Source organism: Oryctolagus cuniculus, chromosome 3, assembly GCF_964237555.1.
Source record: "Oryctolagus cuniculus chromosome 3, mOryCun1.1, whole genome shotgun sequence".
Classification (NCBI taxonomy): domain Eukaryota; kingdom Metazoa; phylum Chordata; class Mammalia; order Lagomorpha; family Leporidae; genus Oryctolagus; species Oryctolagus cuniculus.
The window spans coordinates 6,764,245-6,791,404 of NC_091434.1; the positions used below are offsets into that span (position 1 = coordinate 6,764,245).

Genomic DNA, 27,160 nt, shown 5'->3' on the forward strand with positions numbered 1-27,160 from the left:
GTCCAGTCACTGACTACCTTTCTCCCCTGGATGTACGACTGTCACCATACCCATAATATGTACAACTCACCTTAACCTCCAGTTAAGTTAATACCCACTCTCGCCTCCCCCGCCCCCTTCCCATCTCCTGAGGGAAGCATATTAACAGCTCAGGGTATATGCCTCTGTATACATTCAAACAAACACGCACTCACATATATATGGTGAAAAACAGGGATTAGCCACTTGCTTTCATAAAAATGGCATCAGGTGGCGATTTGGTGCAGCGAGTTAGACCACCAGTGGAGATGACCACTTCCCATAGTTCCCTGAGTTCAGTCTTGGATCTCCTTCCAATTGCAGCTTCCTGCTAATGACCACCCTTGGAGGCAGCAGATAACAGTCAAGTGGTTGGGTCCCTATCATCCCCATGGAAAACCCAGACTGAGTTCTGGATTTCTGGCTTTGGTCTGGCCCAGCCCTGGCTGTTACAGGCATTTGTGAAGCGAACAGGTAGATGGAAGGTTTCTGTTTGTCTTTAAAATCTGACATTGTGGTACAATGGGTTATGCTGCCACCTGTGATGCCAGCATCCCATATAAGCACCAGTTCAAGTTCTAGCTGCTCCACTTCTGATCCAGCCCTCTGCCAATGTGCCTGGGAGAGCAGAAGATGGCCCAGGTACTGGGCATCTGTCATTCATGTGGGAGACCCCAACGAAGTTCTCTGGTCAAGTCCTGACAGTTACAGTCACTTGCAAAGTGAACTAGCAGATGGAAGATCTATAGACCTCTCTCTCTAATCCTACCTTTCATATAAGTAAATTTTTAAAAAATGAAAGAAAACTAGAATCAACCTATAAACTTTACCCTGAAGTATGCATTTCTCTCAATATATCTGAGTGGACAATAGTAAATATAGAATTAATTTGTGGCTTTAAAAGCTGTTAAGCAGGGGCTGACGCTGTGGAGTAGCGAGTGGAGCCACCGCCTGCAGTGCCTGTATCCCATATGGGTGCTGGTTCTAGTCCCGGCTGCTCCACTCCCAATCCAGCTCTCTGCTATGGCCTGGGAAAGCAGAGGAGGATGACCCAAGTCCTCAGGCCCCTGTACCAGCATGGGAGACTGGATGAGGCTCCTGGCTCCTGGCTTTGGATCGGCGCAGCTCCGGCCGTTTGTGGCCATCTGGGGAGTGAATCAGTGGATGAAAGACCTCTCTCTCTCTCTCTCTTCCTTTCCTTTCTCTGTGTAACTCTGACTTTCAAATAAATAAATATATACATCTTTAAAAAAAAAAAAAAAAAGAAAGAAAAAGCTGTTTAGGGGCCGACGTTGTGCTGTAGCAGGTTAAGCCACCATCTACAGGACTGGCATCCCATATGGAGGGTGGTTCAAGTTTTAGTTGCTCCAATTCCACTCCATCTCCCTTCTAACAAGGCTGGGAAAGTAGCAGAAGATGGCCCAAGTGCTTGGGCCCCTGCACTCACATGGGAGACCCGGAAGAAGCTCCTGGTTCCTGGCTTCAGCCTGGCCTAGCCCCAGCCACTGCAGTCATTTTGGCAATGAACACAGAAGATGGAAGACCTGTATCTCTCTATAACTCTACCTTTCAAATTTAAAAAAAAAAGGCTGTTTAAAACGCCATGAGAAATGGATGACTTCCAATTTTTTGCCATTCTGAACAATGCTTCTACACTTAGGCTTTTACCACCACGGACAATTTTCAAAGTAACAGTTTTACTTAAAATAATGTAGAATAAAATGATTTTAAATTTCTTTAGAAAAAATTATTTGCCATTAACTTCGGTAAGTTCTGGATAACACACATTATGCTTTCAATATGGTACTTTGTGAAGTTTCATGCTATGATTTTTATTTAACTTTTCATTTAAATATATACTGAAAACCAGATAGATTTATGTTTTAAAAGACAGGAACTCCATACTATACTATTTCTTTCACTCATTGATAATAACAGCAGTTACACATTGCAAGCATTAAAATGCTCACATGTTAAAACAAGGTTAGACCTAGATTACAAGATATTAAAATTTTAAAAAGGGGATGAGGGGCCAGCATTGTGGCGCAGCAGTTTAATCTGCTACCTACAACACAAGTGTCCCATACTGAAGGCAGGCTCAAGTTCCAGCCACTCCACTTCTGATCTAGCTTTCTGCTACATGTGCCTGGGAAAATAGCAGATGATGGTCCAAGTGCCTAAGCCCCTGCCATCCACATGGAGTTCCCTGGCTCTTTGTTCAGCCTGGCCTTTCCCCCTCACTCTCTTCTTTCTCTATCACTCTACATTTCAAATTAATTAATTTATTAAACAGGGAGGGGCCAGCATTGTGGCAGAGTGGTTTAGGTTGTCAATGACAACACCAGCATCCTGGGGTGGGGCTGGCACCCTATGGGTACCGGTTAGAGTCCCAGCTGCTCTACTTCCAATCCAATTCCCTGCTAATGTGCTGGGAAAGCAGTGGAAGATGCCCCCAGTGTTTGGACCTCTGCACCCATGTGGGAGAACTGGAAGAAGCTCCTGGCTCCTTGGCTTCGGACTGGACCAGCTCCGACCACTGCAGCTATTTGGGGAGTGAACCAGCAGATGGAAGACTTCTCCCTGTCTCTAACTCTCTCTGTAACTGCCTCTCAAGTAAATAAATAAATCTTTTTTTTTTTTAATAAAGGACGAATAACCAGATGGTCTTTCATTGTGGACAAGGACAGATGAAGGCAGGAACAACGACACAGTTCATTCAGAGAGAATTTGTCTTGGCATCTCAGAAAGATGGGGCACTCAAACTTGAGAGGAAGAAGTCAGAAAAGGATAGAAAGTGCTTCTGAGTGAACATGAGCAAAATGCTAGTTCTAATACTGCCCTATTAGCATATCTTCTTCAGGCCAAAAGCAAGAGTGACAGGGTAATGATAAGGTTGTATCTCCCTGCTTGGGACTTTTCTGTTCTTTGGCTATTCTAGTTCTGGGACAAGGACTGCAAAGATCTACACATGAATTTCAATAAAGACAGTGAGTAGACTTAAAAAGAGCCGGCGCTGCGGCTCACTAGGCTAATCCTCCGCCTGCGGCGCCAGCACACCCGGTTCTAGTCCCGGTCGGGGCGCCGATTCTGTCCCGGCTGCCCCTCTTCCAGGCCAGCTCTCTGCTGTGGCCCGGGAGTGCACTGGAGGATGGCCCAAGTGCTTGGGCCCTGCACCCCATGGGAGACCAGGAGAAGCACCTGGCTCCTGCCTTCGGATCAGTGCCGCGGCGACCACTGGAGGGTGAACCAACGGAAGGAAGACCTTTCTCTCTGTCTCTCTCTCTCACTGTCCACTCTGCCTGTCAAAATAAAATGAAAAAATAAAAAAAAAAATATTTCTATGTACAGGGCCAGCGCTGTGACGCAGCAGGTTAACACCCTGGCCTGAAGCACCAGTATCTCATATGGGTGTTGGTTCTAGTCCTGGCTGCTCCACTTCCAATCCAGCTCTCTGCAATGGCCTGGGAAAGCAGTAGAAGATGCCCCAAGTCCTTGGGCCCCTGCACCCACATGGAAGACCTGGAAGAGGCTCCTGGCTCCTGGCTTTGGATTGGTGCAGCTCCAGCCATTGCTGCCAATTAGAGTGAACTGGCGGATGGAAGACCTCTCTCTCTGTCTCTACCTCTCTCTGTAAACTTTCAAATTAATAAAATAAATCTTTTTAAAAAATTCTATGTAACAACTCCTATTTCAGATCTTGTCTATTATTCAAAAATTGCTTTAAGTGAATACATTACACATCTCTTACACAATGAATACCTAGAAGTCTACCATCATCAATAAATATATGCATCTTTGTATTTCACAATGAATATAATACAAGCTGGTCATTTTATCAACTAAAAAAAAAAAAACAAAGCCGGCGCCGTGGCTCAATAGGCTAATCCTCCACCTTGCGGCGCCGGCACACCGGGTTCTAGTCCCGGTCGGGGCGCCGGATTCTGTCCCGGTTGCCCCTCTTCCAGGCCAGCTCTCTGCTGTGGCCAGGGAGTGCAGTGGAGGATGGCCCAGGTGCTTGGGCCCTGCACCCCATGGGAGACCAGGAAAAGCACCTGGCTCCTGGCTCCTGCCAGGATCAGCGCGGTGCGCCGGCTGCAGCGGCGGCCATTGGAGGGTGAACCAACGGCAAAAAGGAAGACCTTTCTCTCTCTGTCTCTCTCTCTGTCCACTCTGCCTGTCAAAAAAAAAAAAAAAAAAAAAAAAAAAAAAAACAAGATAAATTAAGTCCTCAATTATTTTATCTCTGAGAGGCAGGCATTTGGTGTAGCACTTAAGATGTGACTGGAGATGACCACATTGAGTATCCAGTTCTACACCCGATTCCAACTTCCTGCTAATGCACATCCTGGGAGGTAGAAGGCGACGTTTCAAATAATTGGACCTCTGCCACCTGACTGCTGTAGGCATCTGGGGAGTGAACTGGCAGGTAGAAGATCTGTCTCTCTGCCTTTTCTTTTTGTAAATGATTGACTGATTTGAAAGACAGAGAAGAGGGCAAAGGGCGGGGCAGGGGGAATCTTCCGTCCATCAGCTGCAACAGCCAGAGCTGGGCTAGGCTGAAACTGGGAGCCAGAAAACCCATCCAGGTCTCCCAGGTGGGTGGCAAGGAACCCATCCTCCTCTGCCTTCTCAAACACATATGCAGGAAGCTGACTGGAAACAGAGCAGCCAGGACTCAAACCAACATTTCAATATGGGATTTCAGTGTCACAACCAGTAGCTTCACCCATTGTGCCACAACACCAGCACCAGCCTTTTTTATTAATAAAAAATAAATTTAAAAGTTTTTCAATTTCTAAAAAGATACCTTTTATCTGATTATTAGTGCAGTATTTTTCTTTCCCTCCATATTTTCCTATTGCTTTCCTTGCTGCTTCCTCGTTATTTTAATCATTATTACTCTTTAGGACCTTATCTATCACTCTGTGCCTATGAGTTCATTTCCAAAGGAAGAGAAAGAAACCAACCTAGTTCTTACTGTTAGTCCGGCAACAAAGAAAAGTTAGACTCTAGTCTATCACTTTGTTACAACCTAACACAGCATGGGGAGACAGACTCCTGGGCTCAGGCAGTCACTATCAATATAGAGAAGCCACAAAACCAGTCCCATCTGAACATAAAGAGCAGGAAAAAAGCCAAAGCTAACACAGAATCAGAATCTAGTTACGGGCAGACATTTGCCATAAGGGTTAAGACAAACTTGGGAAGCCAGCACACGGCACAGCAGGTTAAGCTACCACGTCCACATCCCATATGGGTGCAGATTCCTGTCCCGCTGCTCCACTTCCTCTATCTCCGTCAATGGCCTGGGAAAAGCAGCAGAGGATAGCCAATGGCTTGGGTCCCTGCTACCCACATGGGAGACCTGGAAGAAGCTCCTGGTTCCTGGCTTCTGCCTGGCCTGGCCCAGCCCCAGCCATTTGGGGAGTGAACAACAAATGGAAGATCTCTATGTAACTCTGCCTTTCAAATAAATCTTTAAAAAAAAAAAAAAAGTCACATGGGTTGTGCACATCCCACACTGGAGTGCCGGAGCTACAGTTCTGGCTCTGCTCCTGATTCCGGCTCCCACTGACGTGCACTCTGGGAGCCGGCGAGTGGGTCCTGCCACCCACATGGGAGTCCCAGACTGAATGCTGCCTCCTGGTTTCAGTCCGGCCCAGCCCTGGCTATTACAGGCATTTAGGGAGCGAACCAGTGGATGGAAGTTCTACCTACCTACCTACCTACCTCTGTCTCCACCTTTTAATTAAATGAAAACAAAATTAGTCTACAAAGGGAGACATTTACAATAAATACTTATTTTGAAGTAAGAAAACAGAACCCAATACAGCGTCTGACACTTCTACTTTAAATATGCTCCCCTAGAGGTTAGCATTGTGGCACAACAGGTTTAGATACCACCTGTGATGCCAGCACCCCATATAAGCACCAGTTCCTCTCTCAGCTACTCCACTTATGATCCAGCTCCCTACCAACGCACCTGGGAAACCAGTGTCAGATGAGTGCTTGAACCTCTGCCAACCACATGAGCGGCTCTGGGCTTCACAGCTTGGGCCAGCCCCAGCTATTTCAGCCATTTGGGGAGTGAATCAGCAGAAGAAAGATCTATCTCTCCTTATCTATAACACTGCCTTTCAAGTAAAAAAAAAAATCTTAAGAAAAAAACGTGCCCAGTACTAATTCCTAGGAACAGTCTTGATAAATTGACTAGCTCTCGCTATTCCACCAACAGTTCAACAAATGTACTCCTTTGAGGTCCCTAGAATCTTTCCTGTAAAAATTATCTACTATTGCAAATCTCTACTTCCTCAATATGAAAACTCACCTGGAAAAAAAATCAGGCAAGATCTTAGATGGAGTGCAGCCACCACTACGCATTGCCTGCCAGCAAGACTAACTCAGAGTGAAAACCAAAGAACCTGAATTTGCCCCCACCCCACTCCCTAAAACCTCCAATGCTCATCAAGCAGAAGAATGACTCCCCTAAGACTCATATATTCTAAACAACCGAAGTTCCTATCCCTACTCCAGCAGACAGCTATTTCTACCTTACCAGATTTGGATTAAGAAATCACAAGATTAATAATTTTACAGCACAACCTAGTTCAACCACTTCAAAACAGCTTAGCCATATCTAATAATCTAAATATATGCTCACCTGTTGATCCTGTAACCCACTGCTAGATCTATACCCAAGGAAAACAAATTCATATTTCTTTTTTAAAAGATTTATTTATTATTTGAAAGTCACAAGTTACACAGAGAGAAGGAGAAGCAGAGAGAGACAGGTCTTCCATCTGCTGGTTCATTCTCCAACTGGCCACAACACCCAGAGCTGTGCCGATCCGAAGCCAGCGGCCAGGAGCTTCTTCCAAGTCCCCCACGCGGATGCAGAGGCCCAAGGACTTGGGCCATCTCCTACTGCTTTCCCAGGCCATAGCACAGAACTGGATCGGAAGTGAAGCAGCCGGGACTCGAACTGGTGCCCACATGGGATACTGGCACTGCAGGCAGTGGCTTTATCCACTATGCTACAGCGCCTGCCCCACAAATTCATATTTCTACCAAAGATCCGCAGCAACTTCATTCATTAACTGCCAAAAGCTGACATTTGGCTATTATGTCTATCAATGTAAATGTTCATCAATAGATAAACAAATAAACAAATTATAGAGGGGTTTGTCACAATGGTTAAAATGCCACTTGGGATGATGGCATCCCATATAGGAGTGCCTGGGTTCAAGTCCCAGCTCCATTCCAATTCCAGTTTCCCGATACTGCACACCCTGGAAGGCAGCAGGTTCAAACAGCTGGGTTCCTGTGGCCTATGTGAGATCTGGGCTCAGTTCTGGCTCCCAGCTTTGACCTGCCATGGCTCTGGAAGCTACACACATTTGGAAAGTGACCAGCAGAAGGGGGAGATATTTTTTTTCTGCTTGCTTCTCAAATAAAAAATTAAAATAAATGATTTCTTTAAAAATAAAACAGGGGTTGGTGCCATGGTGCAGCAGGCATTTCATATGGGTTCTGGTTTGAGTCCTGGTAGCTCAGTTTCTGATCTAGCTCCCTGCTTATGCACTTTGGAAGCAGCAAAAATGGCCCAAGTGCTCGGGCCCCTGCAACTGCATGGAACCCCTGAATGGGGCTCCAGCCTCCTGGTTTCTGCCTGGCCCAGTGGTTGCAGATATTTAGCAGATGGAAGACCTCTTTCTCTGTCTCTTCCTCTCTCTGTAACTCTGCCTTTCAAATAAATAAATAAAATCTTTAAAAACAAACAAAAATCAAATATAGCAAAACAGGATTGTTAATACACTCACTGATGAGAAAATCTCATAAAACAAAATTAGGGGCCGGCACTGTGGCACACCGGGTTAACACCCTGGCTTGAAGTGCCGACATCCCATATGGGCACCGGTTCTAGTCCCGGCTGCTCCACTTCTGATCCAGCTCTCTACTATGGCCTGGCAGTGGAAGATGGCCCAAGTCCTTGGGCCCCTGCACTTGCGTGGGAGACCCGGAAGAAGCTCCAGGCTCCTGGCTTCGGATCGGCACAGTTCCAGCCGTTGCAGCCAATTGGGGAATAAACCATCGGATGGAAGACCTCTCTCTACCTCTCCTCTCTCTGTGTAACTCTGACTCTCAAGTAAAACATAAATAAATCTTCAAAAAACAAGTCTTCAATTATTCAGTTTATTACTAAGCATTTCAACTAAGGAACAATGAATTATTTTTCAGGAATCAGCAAAGGCCAAGGAATTGTCCACATCTATGTGGCCCATACATTATTACATGAAACCTTAAAAAACAATGAATTTATGTCTATGTAAATTACTGTTTTAATGAAAAAATTTTTTTAATTTATTTTATTTGAAAGGTAGAGTGGGGGGGGGGGGGAGCTACCATCTGCTAGTTGAATCCTCAAATGCCTGCAACAGCTGGGGCTGGGCCAGGCTTTAGTCAGGAGCCAGAACTTCACCAAGGCCTCCCATTTGGGTGGCAGGGGCCCAGGGGCCATCTTCCACCACTTTCTCAGGCACATTAGCAGGGAGCTCGTTCACAAGCGGAGCAGGGGCTGGCGCTATGACATACCAGGTAAAGCAGCAGCCTGCAGTGCTGGCATCCCATACAGGTGCCAGTTTGAGTCTCAGCTGCTCCACTTCAGATCCAGCTCTCTGCTATGGTCTGAGAAAGTAGTAGAAGATGGCCCAAGTCCTTGGGCCCCTGCACCCACGTGGGAGATGTGAAAGAAGCTCCTGGCTTTGTACTGGCCCAGGTCCAGTCGTTGCAGCCACTTGGGCAGTCAACCAGTGGATGGAAGTCCTCTCTCTCTGCCTCTGCCACTCTGTAACTCTGCTTTCCAAATAAATATTTAAAAAATAAAAAAAAGTAAACTCTAACTTTTCAAAAAAAAAAAAAAAAAAAAGAGGGAGGCAGCCAGGACTTCAACTGGTGCCCATAAGGGATGCTGGCACTGCAGATGGCAGCTTAACCTGCTCCTCCACAACGCCAGCCAGCCATAGAAAACTTTTTAAAAATTACCCATGCTCCACTGACTTTTCTCCTCATCTTAAAAGGAATTAAAATTCCTAATTTACAGTTTTGTGATACACACTGAAACCCAGTACAGTTCTGAACCACTACCCATGTCATGAAACTAAGATCAGCTTTATTCCTAAACACTGAAAATTGCCAACAATACGAACATTTATCCACAGATAAATGCTATACTAGTCCCGGACTTTTTTTTTTTTAAGATTTATTGATTTATTTGAAAGTCAGAGTTATACAGGGAGAGCAATGGCAGAGACGAGAGAGGTCCTCCATCTTCTGGTTCACTCCCCAGATGGCCGGAACGGCCACAGCTGTGCCGATCCGAAGCCAGGAGCCAGGAGCCTCTTCCGGGTCTCCCACGCAGGTGCAGGGGCTCAAGGACTTGGGCCATCTTCTACTGCTTTCTCAGGCCATGGCAGAGAGCTGGATGGGAAGTAGAGCAGCCGGGACTAGAACCGGCTCCCATATAGGATGTCGGCGCTTCAGGCCAGGGCGTTAACCCGCTATGCAATAGCACCAGCCCCTCAGACTATTCTTAACATTAAAAAACAAAACCATTGATAGATGCAGCAACATGGACTAATCACAGATATTAACTAGGCAAAAGAAGCCAAATCCAGAAACCATACATGCTGAATGACTCCAATTAGTTAAAATTCTAGAAAAGGTAAAATTAATCTGCAGTCACAGAAGATACATGGGGGAGAGAAAATGAATGCAAAAAACACTGGAGGAAACTTCTGAGGTTGATGAAAATGTTACTTAACTGTAGTGCTTATACAAGTAGGCACATTTGTCAAAACTTACCAAAATGTACAGAGTTTAAACTGTACACTTAATGAGTGTACTTCAAATGAAGGCATATTTTATATATACATATATATCATACCTCAGAAAAACTAAGAAAAAAAAAAGCCTGAGCTCACTATATGCACAATTTAAATTTAAAATTCCACCCCACAAAGGGGCGGAGGGAATAATTTTACAGTGGACAAACCTGACAAGGTATCAAGGTCAATATCAAAAGCAAAAAATCATGCTGACATCTGTGATAAAAATGCTACTTTACCTCTGTAAACTTACTCCCAAAAACCCATACCATCAACATAATCATGAGAAAAACAGCAAATTCTGAAACAGAGGCACTCTACTAAATACGCAACCAGTACTGCTCAAACTTATCAAGGTTGTCAAAAAACAAAAGAACTCAGGAGCCAATGTTGTGGCACAGTGGGTTAAGCAGCTGCTTGTAACTCTATCATCCCATATTGGAGCGCAGGTTCTAGTCCAGGCTTCTGATGCAGCTCCCCATTAATGCACCTGAGAAAGCAGCAGAAGTACTCAGACCCTCCACCCACACGGGAGACTCAGATGGAGTTCTGGGCTCCCAGCTTTGGCCTGGCCCAGACCGGACTGTTGCAGTCATTTGGGGAGTGAACCAACAGATGGAAGATTAGTGCTGACTGATCGATCAAGATTTCTCTCTCTCTCTCTCTCTCTCTCTTTGTCCCCCAGTCTCCCCTTCTGCCACCTCCCTCCCACCCCACTCCCCCACCCCAGTCACTCTGCCTTTCAAATAAATTTTTAAAAACAAAACAAAAAAAAAAAAGTAAAAAAAAACTGTTATAGTCATTGAAGGCTTAAGGACACAATCCTAAATGTAACATGGTATTCTGGATAGTATCCTGGAACAGAAAAAACTCTTAAGTAAAACAAGGATTACAAATTAATAAAGGACTTTAGTTAGCAACAAAGTATCAGTATCAGTTCACAGAGTTTAACAATATATCAGAGGCAGGGTGCTATGGCTTAGTGGGTTAAACCAGCCCAGGTATCCCAGATCAGGATGCCAGTTCTGAGTCCTAGCTGCTCCACTTCCAATCCAGTTCCCTGCTAAGGCTCTTGGGAAAACAGTGGAAGAAAGCCCAAGTACTTGGGCCCCTGCACCCATGTGGGAGATCTTGAAGAAGCTGCTGGCTCCTGGTTTCAGATGGGCGCAGCTCCGGCCGTTGTGGCCATTTGGGGAGTGCACCAGCAGATGGAAGATCTCTCTCTCTATCTCTGCTTTTCATATAAGTAAAAATAAATCTTTGAAAAGAAATGAAAATAGGGGCCGGCACTGTGATGCAGTGGGTTAAAGCCCTGGCCTGAAGTGCCGGCATCCCATATGGGCACCGGTTCTAGTCCCGGCTGCTCCTCTTCCAATCCAGCTCTCTGCAATGGCCTGGGAAAGCAGTGAAAAATGGCCCAAGTCCTTGGGCCCCTATACCCATGTGGGAGACCTGGAAGAAGCTCCTGGCTCCTGGCTTCGGATTGGCACAGCTCCAGCCGTTGAGGCCATCTGAGGAGTGAACCATCGGATAGAAGACCTCTCTCTCTGTCTCTCCTCTCTCTGTGTAACTCTGACTTTCAAATAAATAAAATAAATCTTAAAAAAAAAAAAAGAAATGAAATGAAAATAAAAATAACATGTATCATAGTAATATGTTAAAAATAGGGGAAACAACTATCTTCTCAACTGTCCATAATTCTGAAACGATTCTTAAAAAAAAGGCCTATTAGAAAAATAAAGGAAACTGGGTTGTCATTTAAAAGTAAAGGCTTTTAACATTTTTTTTTAAGATTTATTTATTTATTTGAAAGTCAGAGTTACACAGAGAGAGGAGGGGCAGAGAGAGAGAGAGAGAGAGAGAGGTCCTCCATCCAATGGTTCACTCTCCAGATGGCCACAATGGCCGGAGCTGCGCCGATCCGAAGCCAGGAGCTTCTTCCAGGTCTCCCACATGGGCGCAGGGGCCCAAGCACTTGGGCCATCTTCCACTGCCATCCCAGGCCACAGCAGAGAGCTGGACAGGAAGTGGAGCAGCCGGACCTCGAACCGGCGCCCACATGGGATGCCGGCACTTCAGGCCAGGGCGTTAACCCACTGTGCCAGAGCGCCGGCCCCGGCTTTTAACATTTAAAACATAAAATGCAGCTCCTCAGCGTGGGCCACATCTTCAGGGTCCAGTGTCAGTGTACTGCTATGTGGGTAACAGGCCCAGCACTGGACAGTGGAGGTTCCCTGCATCACAGCACAAACCTCTGATGGACAGTGCTGCTGTAGAAGATTACTTTTGGCCGGCGCCGCGGCTCAGTAGGCTAATCCTCCGCCTAGCGGCGCCGGCACACCGGGTTCTAGTCCCGGTCGGGGCGCCGGATTCTGTCCCGGTTGCCCCTCTTCCAGGCCAGCCCTCTGCTGTGGCCAGGGAGTGCAGTGGAGGATGGCCCAGGTGCTTGGGCCCTGCACCCCATGGGAGACCAGGAAAAGCACCTGGCTCCTGGCTCCTGCCATCGGATCAGCGCGGTGCGCCGGCCGCAGCGCGCCGGCCGCGGCGGCCATTGGAGGGTGAACCAACGGCAAAGGAAGACCTTTCTCTCTGTCTCTCTCTCTCACTGTCCACTCTGCCTGTCAAAAAATAAAAATAAAAAAATAAAAAAATAAAAAAAAAAAAAGATTACTTTTAATGGAACCTCAGCTAATAACAAGTTATAAATTCATATGTACCCAGCATTAAAAAATCCCAATTATTTTATTTAAAAAAATATTTTTAAAAAATCAATGTAATATACAACACTGAAAACCGTTCCACTCCTCAAAGTAGTAATTCATAAAGTATGGCTTAAGGACCTGTCAAAATCATTTTTAGAAACGGGCAATTCGGGACCAGCGCTTTAGCATAGTAGGTAAAGCTGCCACCTGCAGTGCTGGTATTCCATGTTAATAAGAGTCCCAGCTGCTCTGCTTCCAATCCAGCTCTCTGCTATGGCCTAGGAAAACAATGGAAGATGGACCAAAGACCATGCACCCACGTGGGAGAACCGGACGAAGCTCCTGGCCTCTGGCTTCGGATCGGCACAGCTCTGGCAATTGTGGCCAATTGGGGAGTGAACCAGCGGATGGAAGGCTTCTCTCTCTCTCTCTGTCTCTCCTTAACTCTTTCAAATAAATAAATAAATCTAAAAAAAAATTATTTTATTTATTTATTAGAGAGAGAGGAAGAGAGAGAGAAAGGTGTTCCATCTTCTGGTTCACTACCCAAATGGCCACAACAGTCAGAGCTGGGCTGATTAGGAGTCAGGAGCTTCTTCCAGGTCTCCCACATGGGTGGAGGGAGGGGCCCAAGCACTTGGGCCATCTTCCACTGCTTTCCCAAGCCGTAAACAGAGAGCTGGATCAGAAGAGGCGCACAGCCACGACATGAACCCACATGGGATGCCAGTGCCAGGAGGTGGCTCAGCCTGCCACACTACAGCACTGGCCCCAGCAGTAACTTTTTTTAAAGACTTATTTCTGGGGGTCGACACTGTGGCACAGCAGGTTAACGCCCTGGCCTGAAGCACTGACATCCTACATGGGTGCTGGTTCGAGACCTGGCTGCTCCTCTTCCAATCCAGCTCTCTGCTATGTCCTGGGAAAGCAGTAGAAGAAGGCCCAAGTCCTTGCACCCTTGTACCCTTGTACCCTTGTGGGAGACCCGGAAGAAGCTCCTGGCTTCAGATCAGTGCAGCTCTGGCTGTTGCAGCCAATTGGGGAGAGAACCAGCAAATGGAAGACTTCCTCTCTCTCTGCCATTCCTCTCTCTGTGTAACTCTGACTTTCAAATAAATAAATAAATCTTTGAAAAAAGAAAAAGATTTATTTTAGGGGTCAGCATTGTGGCATAGTAGGTAAAGCCACAGCCTGTGATGCTAGCATCCCATGAGTGCAGGTTCAAGTCCCAGCTGTTCCACTTCTAACCCAGCTCCCTGCTAATGACCTGGGAAAAGCAGTGCATAGATGGTCCAAGTGCACCCACGTTTGAGAGCCAGAAGAAAAGGCGCCTGGGTTCTGCCTGGCCCAGCAGCCATTTTAGGATTGAACCAGCAGATGCAAGATGTCTTTTTCTGTCTCCCTCCCTCTGATTCTGACTTCCAAAATAAATAAATAAATCTATTAAAAAAATTTTTTTGAAAGGCAGTTACAGCAAGATAGACAGATCCTTTTCTCGTCCCTGTACTGGGTCACTCCCCCTAACAGCTGCAATAGTCTGGGCTGGGTCAATCCAAAGCCAGCGCCTAGAATTCCATCTGGCTCACCGACATGGACTACAGGGACCAAGTACCAAGGCCATCTTCCACTGTCTTCCCTGGTGCCTCAGCAGGGAGATGGATCGGAAGGGGAACAGCTGGGACTTGATCTGGCTCTCCATTATGGGATGCCAGCACTGCAGGTGGTAGTTAACCTGCTGCAGCACAGCAAGGGACCTGATAACTTTCTTTTAAAGATTTATTTTCTTTATTTGAAAGACAGAATTACAGAGAGAGGTAAAGCAAGAGAGAGAAAGGTCTTCCATTCGCTGGTTCACTCCCCGAATGGCTGCAACAGCTGGAGCTGAGCTGATCCGAAGCTAGGAGCCAGGAGCTTCTTCCCAGTCTCCTACGTGGGTGCAGGGGCCCAAGGACTTGGGCCATCTTCTTCTGCTTTCCCAGGCCATAGCAAAGAGTTGGATTGGAAGTGGAACAGCTGGGACTCAAACCGGTGTCTATATGGGATGCCGGCGCTGCAGGCCAGGGCTTTAATCTGCTGCGCCATAACACTGGCCCCAAGCTCTGATAACTTTTAAGAGGATAAAAGGGTCCTGCCATGGTTGAGCTTGCCCCTCAAATCTCATGTGCTGGAAACACAATTCAACAGTGTTGGGAAGTGGGGTTTGTTAAGAGGTGAACAGGTCATGAAGAGAACCGTCATTATCAAGCGAACAGTAATCACTAACATGGGTTGTTATGAAAACGAGCTCATCCCCAGCTCATTCTTACTCACTCTCTCAGCCTTTTTCCATGAGATGATGGGGCCAGAAGGCCCTCACTAGATGCCAGCCCCGTGCACTTGGACTAGCAGCCTCCAGAACCATGAATCAAACTTCTATTCATTATAAACTACCAGTCTCAAGTACTGTTATAGCAGCAGGAAAAAAAAAGACTAAGACAAGTTCTAAAGCCAAAAAGTTGGAAATGGGGCACTTAAGACACTGGTTAGGACACTTGCATCCCACCTCAGAGTACCTGGGTTCAACTCCCGGCTCCTGCTCCTAATTCCAGCTTCCTGCTTAATGAAGCCCCTACAAGGCAAGGGATTGCTCAAGTGGTTGAATCTGCACTCACTTGAGAGCCCTGGACTGAGTTCCCAGCTCCTGACATCGGTCTCCACTGCTGTAAGCATTCGGGAGTAAACGGGAGCTCTCTCACTCTCTCTCTGAATCTCTGACAAATAAATAAATGTTGATGTCTATGTCAAGGAGGAAAAAAGTAACAAATAAAAGAACCAGTTGGGGTGGGCGTCTGGCACAGCGGTTCAGACGCCACTTGAGATGCAGGCGTCCCACATCAGAGTACCCGGGACTGAGATGCCACTCTGCTTCCAATCCAGCTTCCTGGGAAGTAGCAGGTGGTGGCCTGGATACTTGGGTCCCTATCACTATGTGGGACTTAAACATGTGTACCTTAAAAACACCAAGATCTCAAATGTGACACTTACTAAGAATCTAGGGTTTTAAAACTTTATCTTTTTCAAGGACAGACTTTCCAGAGTTTAGGTGACTATATGATTGACTGCCTCTCCCATGAGGCTGTAATTCCCATGAAGATAGCATATGTGTTTTGCTCACCACTAACGCTAGCCCAGCATGTCGCACAAAGCAAGACTTCAAATATTCCCAGGATTAAAAAAATTTTTAGAGGGTCGGTGTTGTGGCAAAGGTTAAGCTGCCCCTCGGGATGCCTGTATCCCATATCAGAGGGCCTGAAATCAAGTCCTGCTTCCTGCTAATACAGAACCCTAGAGACAATAGGTGATGGCACAAGTCATGGGTCCCTGCTAGAAATGTGGGAGCGAAATAAACTCCAGGCTCCTGGTTTTGGCCTGGCCCAGCTTAAGTTGTTGCAGGTATTTGGGAAGTGAAACACTGGAGAGAAGTCTCAGTAGATCTTTTTCTCTCACTCTGCCTTTCAGATAAATAAAAATCAAGTTTAAAAAAATTTTTTAAATGGCCAGCATTATGAGGCACCAAATTAAGCCATTGCTTGCCACACCAGCATCCCTTATCACCACGCCAGTTAGGGTTAAAGTACCCACTGCTCAGCTTATGATCCAGCTTCCTGCTGATGTGCCTGGCAAGGCAGCAAAGGATGGCCCAGGTGCTTTGGCCCACATGAGACACACAGATTGAGTTCCTGGCTCCTAATTTGGCCTGACTGAGCCCTGACTGTTGTGGCCACTTGAGGAGTGAACCAGCAGATGGAAGATTCCTTCCTTCCTTTCTTCCTTCCTTCCTTCCTCCCTCCCTCCCTTCCTTCCTTCCTCTCTCTCTCTCTCTCGCTTTCCCCGCTGTTGCTCTGCCTTTCAAACAGATATTTAAATAAGTCTTTTAAAAAAAAATTTAAAACAGGACCAGCGCTGTGGTACAGCGGATTAAAGCTCCCACTTGCAGTGGGCCATCCTCTACTGCTTTCCCAGGCCATAGCAGAGAGCTGGATCAGAAGTGGAGCAGCTGGGACTTGAACCAGCGCCCATATGGGACGCCAGAGCTGCAGGCAGAGGCTTTACCCACTATGTCACAGCATCAGCCCCATGGATTATATCTTTTTGAAGCTCAAAAAGTCCTGAATATGTCTTATATCAATGTCCATATTTAAGAAAGTGTACAATTTGAGAAGGATCTCTTCTACCTTAAAAATAAACTCAGCTGCAATCTCTTAAAAAAAAAAACTTGGCCGGCACCGCAGCTCACTAGGCTAATCCTCTGCCTGGCGGTGCCGACACACCGGGTTCTAGTCCCGGTCGGGGCGCCGGATTCTGTCCTGGTTGCCCCTCTTCCAGGCCAGCTCTCTGCTGTGGCCAGGGAGTGCAGTGGAGGATGGCCCAAGTCTTTGGGCCCTGCACCCCATGGGAGACCAGGATAAGTACCTGGCTCCTGCCATCGGATCAGCGCGGTGCGCCGGCCGCAGCGCGCCGGCCACGGCGGCCATTGGAGGGTGAACCAACGGCAAAGGAAGACTTTTCTCTCTGTCTCTCACTGTCCACTCTGTCAAAAAAAAAAAAAAAAAAAAAAAAAAAAAACTTGGCTAAAACTATCATTGGAATCACATCTGTGACATGCCACATCATTCTGTACGTTACTTTAATAGTTATTCCTAAACTTTGCATCAAAAATCTAGATATACTGGGGCAAACTGTGGTCTCAAAAGTAAACAGCACTTCAAAATACTCTGTTAGAAAGTCTTGAGAATTATCTAGTAATTCTAGAACACAAAAACATACACTTCAAAACTTTATCCTGTCTCACTGATCCTTTCCAGGGAAGATCCACACCACAATTCACAATTCACTAATCATATGAACACTCTACGAAGTCCCACCCTTCAAATTCTACATGAATTTCTAACACTCAAGTATTGCTTAGTATTACAAAAAGCACCCTGAAATTAAAATTGACAAAATCAATAGACAATAAAATAATTTCACAAACTGTGCTTATTGCTTACTGCTTATCTGCTTACGTTCATTTGCTAAATCTTTATCCTGAGACACTCCTCTGAATCCCCCAAATCAAGAGCATCTGTTAAAAACTGCACTAGAAGTTCCAACAAGGATGCCTGGTGATACCCATTGGGCCTCATTCACCACAAGTTTTGCATGTAAGCTCAAACTGCAGAGCTGTATTCAGGAAAATTTTCTAGAATGCTGGATAAGAAAAAACATCCAGCAGCTTTCTGTACAAGTCTATCGACAACAGCCCCCACCCTTAAGAGTGAGGCCTTTAAGTAACCGTTTGCACTTCTAGATCCCAACCACAAGGCCAGAAACAATTGGACCACTGATGGAGAACAGAACCAAATTCAACCAATCAACTTTGTCACAGAAGTTTGAAATTTATAGACATTCAGCTAGTAATCAGCTAGCAGCGTTAAAGCTTGAGTTCATTTATGGCTCAAAGAATGAAGGGATCTTTTTTTTTTCAAATGATCATTTATTTGAAAGAGTAACAGAGAGATCTTCCATCCACTGGTTCACTCCCCAAACAGCTCCCACAGTCAGAGCAGGGCCAGGCGGAAGCCAGGAACTCAATCCTATCTCCAACATAGGTGTTAGGAACTTAAGTACTTGAGCTATTGCCTCCTAGACACATTAGCAGGGCGCTGGATCAGAAGTACAGAGTAGCTGGGACTCAAACCACCTCTCCAACACGACACGGGCATCCCAAACAGCCGCTTAAACCACCGTGCCAGAACACCTAGGCCCCGTCATTTTTTCCCACGTGCTTGTTACAGGGCAAAAGGCCAGACTGTAGAAACACAACTGAAGCCCGAGGACAGAACGCTCCGACCAGCTGGGAGAAAAGTGCCCTCTGGCTCACACCCTCAGCAGCCAGCTGCTCCCGGGTTCTCTGAGATATCTTAGCACTCTGTCCCCAAAGCACGCACCTTCCTGTTGCTTCTTAGAAAATCGTTACCTGGGCCATGCATTGGGCGTAATGGGTAAGACACCCACATCCCTTATCAGAGGGATACCTCTTGGAATGCCCACACCCCTTTATCAGAGGGCCTGAGTTCAAATCCCAGCTCTGCTCCTCACTCCAGTTTCCTGCGAATGCATACTCTAGGAGGCAGCAAGGGATGACTCAAGCAGTTGAGTCGCCTACTACCACCAAGTAAGAGACCTGGATTAGCCTGGCCAGCCCCAGCTACTGCAAGCATCTGGGGAGCGAATCAGCAGATGGAAGTGCTCTTTCCTTCTCTGTGTCACTCAAGTAAATAAAACAATTTTTTGTAAATCATTGTTAAAGCAAGGGAGGGAAAGAGAGAAGGGCAGTATTATAAGAATTGTATCTATCAAGGCCAACGCTATTGCACAGGTTAATCCTCCACCTGTAGCACTGGTATCCCATATGGGCTCCAGCTCGAGTCCCGACTGCTCCTCTTCCAATCCAGCTCCTTGACAGAGCCTGGGAAAGCAGCAGAAGATGCCCAAGTGCTTGGGTGCCGCACCCGCATGGGAGACCTGGAAGAAGCTCCTGGCTCCTGGCTTCAGATCAGCTCAGCTCTGGTTGTTGTTGCCATTTGGGGAGTGAACCAGCGGATGGGAGATCTTTCTGTCTGTCTCTCCCTCTCACTGTCTGTAACTCTTCCTCTTAAATAAATAATTAAAATATTTTAAAAAAGGAATGTCTTTATTAAAAAAAATTGTATCTATGAACTACATAGAATCTGTTCTCTTTGTATTACTATCACATTAACATGAATATTATGTTGTATTATCATTGTATTGCATTTGCTATGACTCTGAGAATTAATATATTAAGAAATTCCTGGGGCTGGCACTGTGGCGCAGTGGGTTAAAGCCCCAGCCTGCAGCGCTGGCATCCCATACGGGCGCTGGTTTGATTCTGCTGCTCTACTTCTGATCCAGCTCTCTGCTATGGCCTGGGAAAGCAGTGGAGGATGGCTCAGGTCCCTAAGCCCCTGCACCCGCGTGGGAGACCCAGAAGCAGCACCTAGCCCCTGGCTTCAGATCAGCTCAGCTCTAACTGTTGCAGTCATTTAGGGAGTGAACCAGCAGATGCAAGACCTTTCTTTCTCTCTGGCTCTTCCTCTCTTGGTAACTCTTTCAAATAAATAAAATAAACCTTAAAAAAGAAAAGAAAGAATTTCCTTGGGGCAGCACTGTGGCATAGCAGGTAAAGCCACCACCTGCAGTGCCGGCATCCCATCTGGGTACCAGTTCAAGTCCTGGTTGCTCCACTTCCAATTTAGCTCTCTGCTATGGCCTGGGAAACAGCAGAAGATGGCCCAAGTGCTTGGGCCCCTGCACTCACGTTGGAGATCCAGAAGACGCTCCTGGCTCCTGGCTTTGGATTGGCCTAGCTCTGGCCATTGCGGCCATCTGGGGAATGAACCAGCAGATGGAAGACCCCTCTCTCCCTCTGCCTCTCTGTAACTCTGCCTTTCAAAGAAATAAATCTTTTTTTAAAAATTCCTTAAAAAAGATAAATAAGTAAATAAACAAAAATCATTACAATAGTTTAAACACAAATCCACACCAGGTCAATGCAAAAAGGGTATTAATCTTATGGTTTATAGAAGATCTGAGCGGAATCAGAGATGTTTCTATTTAAAATAATCTGTAACCTCAGGAAAAATAATACAACGAAAATAACTGAAACCAGAAGCAAAAATCACCAATCTGCATAAGGCTTCAGCGTGATCCTCCCTTCCACACTTACCTGTTCAAAAGTTCTGCTGGTTCACAGCAGGGGATTGGAGCAGACTTTGTTCAGGTCCTTTTAACACTGTAAATAATAAAAATATCACTATAAATCACCTAGTAATTTCACAGGAAAACTTTAAAAGCATCATTTTTCATCAGCAGTATCTTTTACACAGAATGGCTTCCAAGACTTGTCAAAATGAGGCCAGCATTGTGGTACAGAGGGTTAAGCTGTCGTTTGCAAAGCCAACACCTCCTATGAGCACCGGTTCAAGTCCCAGCTGCTCCACTTCCAATCCAGCTCCCTGCTAATGCACCTGGGAAAGCAATGGAAGATGGTCCAAGTACCTGGACACCTATTACCCGTGTGGAGACATGGATGAAGATCCTGGCTCATGGCTTCTACCTGGTCCAGCCTCAGCCTTTGCAGCCATTTGGGGAGTAAACCAGTGGATGCAAGATCTTCAATCTCTTTCTCCCCCCCGCCGCCCCCTCCTTCTATCTCTGCTTTTCAAATAAATAAATAAATCTTTAAGGGGCGGGGGCAGCGCTGTGGCACAGAAGTTTAGGTCTCAGCCTGCAGCGCCAGCATCCCATATGGGCAACAGTTCAAGTCCTGGGTGCTCCACTTCCAATCTAGCTCCCTGCCAATGACCTGCGAAACAGAGAAAGATGGTCCAAGTGCTTGGGCCACTGCACCCACATGGGAGACTCTGAAGAAGCTCCTGGCTTCGGCCTGGCCCAGCCCTGGCGGTTGCAGCTATCCAGGGAGTGAACCAGTGGATGGTAAATCAATCGATCTTTCTCTCTCTCCACGGCCCCCCCAAATCTCTGCCTTTCAAATAAATAAATCTTTATAAATAAGTAAAATAAAAATCTTTAAAGGTTCTTATTTATTTATTTGAGAGGCAGAGAGAAAGAAAGATATCTTCCATCTGCTGGTTCACTCCTCAAATACCCGCAATGGAGCCAGGAGCTTCTTCCGGGTCTCCCACGCTTGGGCCATCTTCCACTGCTTTCCCAGGTACATTAGCAGGGAGCTGGATTGGAAGTGGAGCAGCTGGGACTCAAACAAGCGCCCATATGTGATGTGGGCACTGCAAGCCAGGGCTTTAACCCGCTGTGCCTCAGCACCAGCCCCTAAATAAATAAATGTCTTAAGATCAAAATATTAGAAATCATGGTGCATATACAAACTAATATCTTCTAACATCTAGAGAATCTCAGTAGCACTAGAGTAAGACTGAAACACCCACTTCTAACCAAAGTCCTAAATGATTCTGATGAAGCTCACAAATGAACACCACTACAGCTTTTTAGCAAAGTGATTATTTGAAGTTTTCATTCAAAACCACAGTACAGGGCTTTGATACTAACTTTTAAAGCACATCACAGCAACATGCATCCTATGCTAATAAGCAGTGAGTCCCAAATATATGACCACTGCCAAAATAACCACAAAGCAAAACTCCAGGTGTTTTCAGTTGCAAAAACACAAGTTGCTTTTAATGCTGTGTGGAGACAGTATCTTAAAAATCCACAGGAGGGGCTGGCGCTGTGGCATAGCAGGTAAAGCCACCGCCTGCAATGCCAACATCCCATATGGGCGCCAGTTCAAGTCCCAGCTGCTCCACTTCTGATCCAGCTCTCTGCTATGGCCTGGAAAAGCAGCAGAAGATGGCCTAGGATCTTGGGTCACTGCACTCACGTGGGAGACCCGGAAGAATCTCCTGGCTCTTGGCTTCGGATCGGCGCAGCTCATGTCACTGAGGCCATCTGGGGAGTGAACCAGCAAATGGAAGACTACTCTCCGCTGCCTCTGCCTCTGCTTCTCAAATAAATAAATAAATCCTTAAAAAAAAAAAAAAAAAAAAAAAAACCACACAGGATGGGAGCCACTACAGTGGCGCAGCAGGTTAAGCTGCTGCCAGCAACGCTGGCGTCCCATATGTCCTCAGGTTTGAGTCCCAGCTGCTCCACTTCCAATCCAGCCCCCTGCTAATGTGCCTGGGAAAGCAGTGGAAGATGGCCCAAGTCCTTGGGTCCCTGCACCCACATGAGAGACCTGGAAGAAGCTCCTGGCTTTGCCATGGCCCAGCCCCGGTCATTGCTGCCATTTGGAGAATAAACTAGTGGATGGAAGACTCTCTCTCTCTCTGCTTTTCCCTCTCTGTGCCTACACCTTTCAAGTAAAATGAATAAATCTTAAAAAAAAATGTAAAGCAAAAAATAAATCTTAAAAAAAAAATCCACAGGATAAGGCTGACTTTGATATAGCGGGTTAAACTGCTGCCTGCAATGCAAGAATCCCATATGGGCACCAGTTCAAGTCCCAACTGCTCCACTTCTGATCCAGCTCCCTACTAATGTGCCTGGAAAAATAAAGGAAGATGGCCCAATTGCTTGAGTCCTTGCCACCCACATGGGAGACCCAGAAGAAGCTCCTAGCTCCTGGTTTCAGCCTGGCCCAGCTCTGGCTATTGAGGGTATTTGGGGAGTAAACCAGCAGATGGAAGATCTCTGTCTCTCCTTCTCTCTGTAACTGTGCCTTTCAAATAAATCTTAAAAATAAAAAATCCATAGGATAGTGGTATTTCAAGTGACAACAAGGAGTGAATCAAAGTATAATTGCTTCAAGTGGCTTCTTAGCTAAAACCAAATGATGCTCTAAAGAATGCTGCTACTATCAAGTCAAAAACAATTAAAAATTAAGAGGGCAGGTATCGGGCATGCAGTGGCCAGGACACTACTTGGGATGCGCACATCCCGAACGGGAGTGCCTGGGTTCCAGTCCCACTCCATGCTCAATTCCAGCTTCCTATTAACGTACACCCTGGAAGGCAGCAGGTAGTTGGATCTCTACCACACACACGGGAAACCAGGATTAAGTTCCAGGTTCCTGGCTTTGGCCTGAACCAGCCCTGGCTTATAGCTATTTGGGGAGTAAACCAGCAAATAGGAGATTTTTGTCGGCACACTATCTAGCTGACATTCTTTCTTTCAAATAAATGAAATAAAAAATAAAAATGCTTAAATGAACAATGTGCAAAATTTCATGGTATTACAAAAACAATTAAGGCTGACAATTTTATTAACAGCAAGAAAGCTTGAGAAAGTCACTTCTGCCTTTAATTTTGCAGAAAAAGAGCCATGCTAGAGTCTGTCCCAAAGGTCACCTGACTTTACCTAAGCACTCTGCTGTGCTGTGAAAGGAAGGGAGACAGGTAACAAAGCTTCTCTGGGCCTCACTCAGAACAAGCTCCAGCCTATCTCCCACTTTAAGTATAAATTAAATTGAAGTTAATGAAACCCTGCAGTTAACAAGAAAATATAAAACTGTGTTCCTTCATTTTAACTACTTAAAGAAGTATGTGAAAATACTTTCATAAAATAAAGTTTGGTAACTTAAAGAAGTTTTTTTTTTTTTTTTTTTTTTTTTTCAAATCTCTACTCTTCTCTCCCTCAACCTCACACAAAATATGGGCAATTCTACAAAGGTATCATTTTACATTCCCACAAAATTAATCTAGTGTATTTCTCATTCACATCATGAGAAAACAATAATATGTTGAAGAAATGCTGGGATTCTAATTACAGGTGAACTTACTCATGAAATAAAAATCTCCTTATATTTTTACAGGTATGTAATTCTTCATAGCATTAAAAATGGAGTGGCAGCTGTTTGCCTGGGAAAGTCGCGGCCTAGCAGCTGAGACACCACTTGGTCCCAGCTCCACACTAATTCCAGCTTCCTGGTAACCCACACCCTAAAGGGCGCAGAGGACGGCTCAAGTACTTGCGTCCCTGCCACTCACATGACCTGGATTGAGTTCCTGGTCTCAGCTTCAGCCCTAGCCAAGGGCCACTGCAGGCATCTGGGGAGTGAACCAGCAGATGCAATCGACCTCTCTCTCTTCCTCCCTCCTCTCTAACAAATAAAAATAAAATAAGTTAACACAAAAAAAATCGAAACCCTGTATCTTTATTACTATAAAATCCTGGTTAGGGCCAGGGGAGGGGAAAAAGGCCTGGATTCACACTTTCACAACAACCAAAGAATGAAGGCAATTCAAACTGTTGAAGAAATATGGACATTTAACTTGCCTCTAAAATACCTGGATCAACACCAACATAGGCTGTAGATGCAACCTATTTGAGACTGGTCCCACTATAAAAGAAACAGAATAAAAAAGAAAGTATGGAAGATTTAATCAGCAGGGACTAACAGAGAACTGCAAAGTCAGTCTTTCAAAATGGCTCAAATCAAGGATCCTTCAAAAGGCAAAGAGTAGAGGGGACAGCAGGAATCTCTCCATCCAGAAAGGTTCTCCCAGATAACACTATCAACAGTGTCATCTTCCAGAGTGAAGGTCAACAGAGACTAGACATGAGTATTAAAATGTAGAGTCATAAGAACAAATGAGCTGATACAACATCAAAGACATTATAATTTGGAGGTATTTCACAAATCCAACAAATGAACCAAAAGGAGAAAAGCAATTCATTAAAACACTACTTCATCACCATGTCCCCATTTAGCTAAGACGCTCCATCCACAACCTGACCCCATAATCCCTCTTTCCGCGATTTTGAGGCAAGCCTACTACAAACTACCTTTCACACGTGCAACCCACCAGTAAAACATTTCAAGACAAAAATATTAAACCCCTCAGGTAAAGGGGACATTTATGAAAGTTCACCAATAAGAATAAGGGAAAAGAACTAAAAGGATTTAGGAAAAAAAAATTTCCTAGTCTATTAAGTATCAGGTTGGTCAGAAAACTAGTCTGAAAGGTAAAGGAGGCAAATGGAGGAATAAAAACCAGCAAAGTTCTATGCATGTAAAATGCGACAAAGGATATACGAATTCATAGAGGTCCCTGGATACTAGAACCTAGACTGGACAGCAGAGAATTCAGAAAAATTCTTTACTGACCAGATTATGGCAGACTTGAGTTTACAATGATTCCTCCTAATTACATTCCTTAATCATCTGCATCTAAACTTTACAGGAAGTCCCTCCTTTCCCCACATTTTCAAATATCCTGAAATGTCCAAAGATCCTCTTTTTAGAAAAAAAATTCCTTCTGAAAAATACACTGTTTATTTTTTAAGTTTTACTTTTAGTGGGGAAATTCACCACAGCTGCCTGGCATATATTCATTATCTGAATTTTCCAAATTGGGGGGGAGGGGAAGGTGGCAGGAGGAGAGCGTGCGGAAGGGGGTGGAGCTGCTGGCCCAGAACTCCAGAACCTCGATTTCCCTTTCCGAGTCTCATGAGCAATCCTTTCCCCTTAGCAGGGGCAGACCCACCCTGCTGCTCCGAGCCTCCCTCGAACCCTGGCCGCTGGGCGTAGGCTGGCCTGGCTGGTCACCGGTCACCTCCCACCTCGGTCACCTCGGTCGTCAGGCTCAGGGTCTTTGTGCTCGCTGCCCCCAGCTTGGAGCGCTCTTCCAGCACACTGCTAAAGGAACAGCACCTCTACCTGCCAGGCCTCCCCTCGGATACTGGCTTTCCCACGAAGCCTTCTCCAGCCCTCTTAATAACGTCCTGCCTCCCTGTGTCATTTTTTCACATCACTTACACAATATACAGTCTCCGACTGACGATGGTTCAACTTACAGTTTTTCTACCTTGCAAAGATGGGAAAGAAATATGCATTCAGTAGAGACCGTACTGGGAACCTGAATGTGGATCCTCTCCTGGGCTGGCAACACAGTCCGACTCTCTCTCACTATACAAGCAGAAACTCCAGTCACCTCAAGATCACAGGGACACAACCCACTTCACAGTGCTCTGTGTGCTCAAGCTGTGATATGTAAAGGCCAGGTGGGGTCAATGCATCTTCAACTAGTGATGAGTTTATGGAGCTGTAGCTTCACAGTAAGCAAGGAGCGTCTTCATATTCTACCTAAGAATTTATTTTCTGTCTACCAGTGAGTTCTACTGAGACAGGAATTGGTCTGTTTTGCTTCCAGCACCCAACACTGTAGTTAAGTGCTCAAGAACTGTCAAGTAAATGAATGCAGAAATAAATGAGTAAATAAATAAGCAGGTTGTCCCTTCTCCCTCCCAGCCTCAAAATCCTAAAATGTTCTCTGAAGCGTCAAGAGGGTGTGAAGGCTTTTCCTTCCCGGTGAATCACCACCATCGCCAGTGCATTCCTCAGCGTGAGATGTTCAAGGAAGGGTCATGTGTCCTTTTTCCAAATACATGCCACATTTACGTGTTCTTCCTAGGATCCTCTTCGGACGTCAACGGCTGACGGAACAGAAAAGTGCATATTCCAGCTCGAGCGCTCCAGTCTGCTACTCCGGCGGGTAAAACACACGAAAACACCAATAAACGAGAGAAGGCGTCTGTGCGCTCAGCAAAACGGGCCAACGTGGAAGGCCAGCGATGCGGCCAGAAGGTTGGAAGTTCGTGTACAGAAGGACCAAAAAAAAAAAAATCTTTTCTTCTATCCTAGGAAGTCACCAGCTTCCAAAAAGGAAATAGTACATATGGAAAAAGTATCTCCCCTGAACACAGCACTGGGGATCAAGCCGCCTAGGAGCCAGGGCTCAGCACTGGGCTGCGAGGTCCACTGCAATACTTACCTGCCTACAGAGACTAGGTGTGCCTAGGTGCTTTGACTTTCAGGAAAACGGGGGCGGCGGGGGGTGCGCGCAAAGCCACGCTCCTGCTCTCCGCACACGGTCACCAACCCGCCTTCACACCCTCCTGGCCTGCCCGGCGGCCTCATGTGTCGGCCACCACGCTGAAGTGTTCGGAGTGCTTCGTGGGAAACTGCTGACACTT

At 45.9% G+C, this 27,160-nt stretch overlaps 1 protein-coding gene across 9 annotated transcripts in view; it reads right to left on the bottom strand.

Moving 5' to 3' along the window:
• The window catches only part of GIGYF2 (GRB10 interacting GYF protein 2), a 156,198-nt gene that overhangs the window by 128,267 nt on the left and 771 nt on the right, over positions 1–27,160 (bottom strand). For 5 of the 9 annotated variants that reach the window (XM_070070041.1, XM_051834185.2, XM_051834184.2 and 2 more), the window contains exon 2: positions 20,373–20,438. The gene's annotated coding sequence lies outside the window, so the exon portion shown is untranslated. Of the gene's footprint in view, positions 1–20,372; positions 20,439–22,064; positions 22,231–24,460; positions 24,525–27,160 lie in introns of those variants that run through there. The other 4 variants (XM_070070039.1, XM_051834181.2, XM_070070040.1 and 1 more) reach the window with 2 other exon arrangements.